A 5,876-nucleotide genomic window follows, 5' to 3' on the forward strand; every position below is an offset into this window, starting at 1 on the left:
GCTAATCACAGCCAATCACAGCACAGTACGAGCCACCCAGTTACTTCCGCTCATCGCGCGTGTTTACTCACTGCTACTGGCACTTTAGTGCACAGGTACACAAAAACAAATGGCGGATTATGTAGTATAATTAAATCTTGAATTGTCATACAAAGAGGCATGAAAATTGTAAATTATATTAGATTATTAGAATTAGATTCTTTTTTTTATAACGTCCTAAAGTATTTATTATTATTATTATTATTATTATTATTATAATTATTATTATTTATTTATTTATTTATTTATGTGCCCCCGTGTCAACAAGCTTGACCGCCCCCCCAACCCCCCCGAATCGTATCATACCAAACAATTTTGGGTGCAATGCTCAATTTGTCCTGTGGGTGGCAGTAATAGAAAAACAATAATTTATTATGCCATAACTTTTATGTCTCTCAACGCGAGACCACATGCAGAGAGAAGGAGTTTCACATGTGCATCAGAACTAAACACACACAAAAAAGATACAGGTAACGAAAATATTTAATTTAAGTCATGTTCACCTAGTGAGAAATAATATTAAACTATCCCAGTGTCTGCTGTTGCTTATATTAGACGTAGCAGCAGATGTAACATGTTAAATAAGTTTAGATTTCAGTCACGCTTATATAACAAGGTCATATTTAATTTATATTGCCCGGTTTTGCCTACATTAATTGTTTGCCTTTTTTAGTAGGTGATATGAAGCAGACGCTACTGTGCAAAGACAAAATCTGGTAAGTCTTTTATTAATTATGAAGGATTCGTCAGTCACTCAATGAATTAGCTGTTAGAAGTCCAGATAAAGGAATAACCTGACCAAAATTTTAAATTCACTCGTTATTTTCTAACTTTAATGTCGTGTCAGCTCATTATTTTCTGTCTTCTGTGTTCTGTCATGCTAAAAAAAAAAAAATTTAAAAAAAAAAGGACAAAATGTCATAAAATAACAGTGAAAGTAATCAATATGACTTTCTATACTGTATATTGATTATTTGTTGGGGGTGGGGGTGCCTCCTTTTTGAGCATCACAGTCAGAATCATTATTTCCTTTTATTTCATGTTTCCTTCATTATGTCTACAGAATGTCAAATGGGTTTGAAAGGCCTTGTAAATAATGATTTGATTTTTGAGTGAGCTTCCCTTTTCATGCAGACATTCATTTTCATTTACATTTTCATCCTTTTCCCCGTTGTAGTTAAAATGAAGAGAAAAAACGCAAAAGACAAAATGTCCTCCTTTAGTAAGAAAAAATAAAGATCATGGTCAGTCAAGACTGGAGAGAGAAGATCCTCCAGAATACAGCTTTTATGAGCACATGATAATGTTAGAGATGATCATAAACACATTTTCAGATGACTGCCTAAGTTGATTTGTGGATATGTTTGGTTTGTGTTATATACCTACATGTGTCATATAGTTTACAGATGCAGAACAGTGCCTAGATTTGACTAGATGCTAAAAATGTGTTATCATTATTGATCATTATCACACTACAATACAAAATTACTTGTCAAATAAATGAAACATTCATTTGAGTTGAAATCGTTTTATTAGCTTATTTCAAGAGATTGCAGTGATACATGACATGGTGAAAAATGACTTGAAATAATCCTGAAAGCAGGTTAAGATAAATACCCCAATACCGTGGTCTAGAACCGCCACTGATTATAGTGGATCCCACATAATGAAGAAATTATAAGACATAAGGTCAAAGAGAACGTTGATACATTTTTTTTTTACAGATCAGTATGTTATGTTGTCAGAAATGTAGCTTATATATGTGTCTATACTGTATAAAAAGAACAAAAGAAATGTACAGTACTGTGTGAAAGGTATGTGTTCCAATCAGAGCCTGCTATGTGTTTTTATGAGCTGAGCAAACATTTTACATTGTTACATCATTAAAATTAGCTTACTTTGTGTCAATAATCAGTTTCATTGTAGCATATTTCGAGGCTTCATATCCTCGCCAGGGGCTTGTCGCACGCAGTCATACGTCACCAGACTAATTTGCCGTATCTTCACGGTAATTTAGACCACGATGGAAACACAGATAACAAAGGTCTGGAGGAACCAAATAGTCCCTTGAAAAACGTTCCTGGGATTAATTGTTCGGTGGAAAAGTGGCTAAAGTTTTAGACACATGCAACAAAACGCTGTAAAGTAAAGATGCATTCAAAAATAATGAAAATAAAAGTTTCTACATGAAAGTAATCCCATAAAGAGCAGTAAACAGTAATAAATTAAACAAAGACAATATTTGGTGTGGCATCCCTTTTGCTTTTTAAAATTAGTTAAGTGTAGTCTCAGGTACACTTTGTGCTGTTTATAGGGAAATCAGCTGGTAAGTTTTACTGAGTATCTTGAGAATCTGCTACAGTTCTTCTGGAGACTCTTACTTTTGCACTTGCTTCTGTTATTATGCGTGCAAAACCCAGCAGCCTTCATTATGTTTTTTTTTGTCTGAAAAGTGATCTGTTACAAAACATGTTGCTTTCATCAGCCATTTTTCTATTCCATTTCATTTTTAATTGGAAAATAAGTGCTTGGAAATATAAAATGCCTTTGCACTGACTCAATAATGCAGAAGAAATAAAATAAACATCTATAACAAAATTTGTACCAAAAAATAAGGCACCTAAGACTTTTGCACAATACTGTAGTTTTTAGGTTGCAGTATTTGTCTCTCGTATGGTAGCCAAAATTAATTATGCATCTTGCTTTCTACTAAATCCTAAATCCTTCCATGAAACAGCACAAAACAATATGATATATTCTGGGTTTTGAAACCGTTTGCAGCCAGGGGACGTTAACTGTTAAAAAATAGTCCATGGACCCCATCAGTACAGATTTATTTTATGTACAGAATCTAACCCTAACCCTAGGCTTATTATTTAAATGTGTACAATGTATAATGTACATATATTCTGGCTAGTTAACGAGCCATAGAGCGTTCCACTTCAGAACACAGTTTGATTAAAACTTTCATTACGTAGAAGCTGACATATAGAGTTGTTTTTATAGGCTCTGAGTTACTCAGTTATTTCAGAGTTATTCAGGTTTTCATTATACCCATTTAACTTCAATTCAAGTGAGCAGTCATACAAGCTAATAACTATAAGAACTCAATAACTAATATAATACATTTATAATAGGTGGTTTTAATTTCCAATAAACAAAATATTATTTAAAAAAAAAAATACTACAGAGCCTACAGGCTATGTTTGACAGACCACAATATTTGTGGCTCTCCACTGTATGAACACTCTACTTTAACTGCACATGTAGTTTTTACACACTTCACATGTTATGTTTCACATGTAATGGATTTTTACATAATGCTTGTTTTGTTATTTCTCACATGATTAATTCATTGTTATTATATGTGATCACATTGTTCACATGATGTCACGTGTTAACTTGAATTCACGTGTGCAATTTCAGGGCATAACATGGTGACATTGCACATTCACAAGTTTTTCACATACTGCTTACATAATTACGCTTATGATCATATGTGAAATGTGTGAGATTTTTTTCTGTAAGAGGCCATGGATATATAAATTATTGTTTTGTATTACTGTACTCTTAACCTGACTTCTCATAAAGTTCCCTAAACACTATTTGGGCTTTCATTAATGGAGAATGATGTCATCTTGTTTGAGTAAAAATAAACTGACAGATCTTAGTCTCACCTTGCACTGTGTTTACAGCAGAACACCATCTCATTTGCAGGGGGGTTTGGGTCTTGCACATATCTGTGTGTGGCTGTGTGTGAAACAGAAAAAGAGATCTGCTGCTGATTTTGACACTTTTCCCTCGCCAGACTGCCATACTAAGTTCAGCCAGCTGGACCCAAATGTTGGCAAAACTCTTTTTTAATGGCTCATAGCTTTGGCACAGTATTTTATGAATTAATCAGAACTGTGATGCACTTTATGAATGGAGGCTAACATCATCTCAGCATGCTCTATGATATTTGGAGTACATCCACCCATCCAACCTGCTAAACACACCCTGTGCCAAGTTCTCCCACTCAAGCAAAAATACACACAGAGACCTGTTCCAAACCAGGCTATTTAAAAATAGTGTTAGGTTTTAGCACAAAAGGAAACAATGAATGGAATGGGGCAACGATATACAATGTCTGTGCCCAAAATGGCTGGAAAATTTATGTGACTTTGTTACACATTCTCCAACAGTATTCAGATGTTTATGTATTCAGGAAACATATATGATAGCAGTGTCTGCTATAAATTGCAGCATCTTTATTGACATTATAGATATTGATTATTAGATTTTGTATAAGTAAGCATGTCCATTCATAAAATTGATTAGTGATGTTTATCTCAGGGGGAAATATAGTTTATCACAGGGTCTAAATATGTATATTAAAAAAATAATAAATAAATAAAAAAGATATAGGGTATACAGTGTGTTACAAAAAAAATCAAATCTAAAAAATGTAGAGCCTATAAAACTTGAAGAATACTGAATGAAAATTGGATTATACATTGTTCATATAGATGATAAAGTATTTCATTAATATAATACATTTCCCTTTAAATAACTCATCACATTTACTGAAAATATCAGTATACTGTATCATAGTTTCAGCATTTGTAATTCAATCATTTAACAACAGAGTTAAATTGTAGAAAATGTTTATTAAATTTCACTTTTTAGCTTATTTAACATATTTACATTTCAATGCCTAACCATTTACAAACATGGAACCAATAGTCTGTTGTGTTTTGTTACATGAATAATGACCCAGAGACCTCAAAGATTATGGAAAAATTTTGCATCAAAATGTTAAATCATGTCACTCTTTGCACCCCATAGCATGTAGCAAAATGTAAAGAGCAGTTTATGCTTTAAAGGTATACACTGCATTACTGTTGAGTTTCATCAAGTCACAACTTCCAAAAAAAGAATGATGAATTTCATCTACTTTTCCCACAATGCGCATTCTCCAAGTGCTACAATGGCGATAATGCTACATCGTTCATGAAAATGCCATGAAATAATAACAGTTATGGGCCTGTGGAATGAGGGGCGGTGGGGAGAACAGTTCCAGTCCATGTGCTACACATATTCCTTTCAGCTTGACTTTAGCTTATAATACTTGCAAAGAAATAAAAAATATTTGGCTGTATGACTGAAAGGTTCCTTTTGTTCTAGAAAAAAAGTAGACATGACATGACATGACACTGAATCAAAGACATACAAATGCTCAAATAAAATAAGGCCACATTTAGCTTTTAAGAAACATAGGTAACATAGTTTCATTTACACTGTAGGCTACTGTATGAACTTTGGGCCAAGTTTCCATGTTAACTTTGGACAAAAAGAACATTTTAATTGGTAATGGGTATTGGGATTCATAACTAGATTGAATATGTACCTGGAAAGCTGGTCCACTGTAAGTATCTAGGCTGCTGATTAGATTTTGCTAAACAACCAATCAACTAAAGGTTAATGTAATACTTATTTTTATAGAGTTCCAGGTATGGACCGAAGTTCTTACACGTTTATCTACAGCAGTGTGATACATATTCCAAGCACAAGATGAAATCCACATTGTTATCAAAGTATACAATGACAACTCTTATCATTCACAAATTTCTGAGCAAGAACAAGGCATACTGCAGGTGTTTTAACAGAGATATTCTTAGCTCAGCTAAATTTACCCTATGTCTTTTTTTTTAAAGCACTAGAAAATTATATATCTTCTTCCTGCACTATACAGCAATATGATACTGCCAACTGGATCAAAGAGCAAAGAAATAAAATATCATGGTAAATACAAAATATTTCAGAAAATATTTAAAATATACTTTAAATTTTTTTTT

Source organism: Ictalurus furcatus, chromosome 20, assembly GCF_023375685.1.
Source record: "Ictalurus furcatus strain D&B chromosome 20, Billie_1.0, whole genome shotgun sequence".
NCBI lineage: Eukaryota > Metazoa > Chordata > Actinopteri > Siluriformes > Ictaluridae > Ictalurus > Ictalurus furcatus.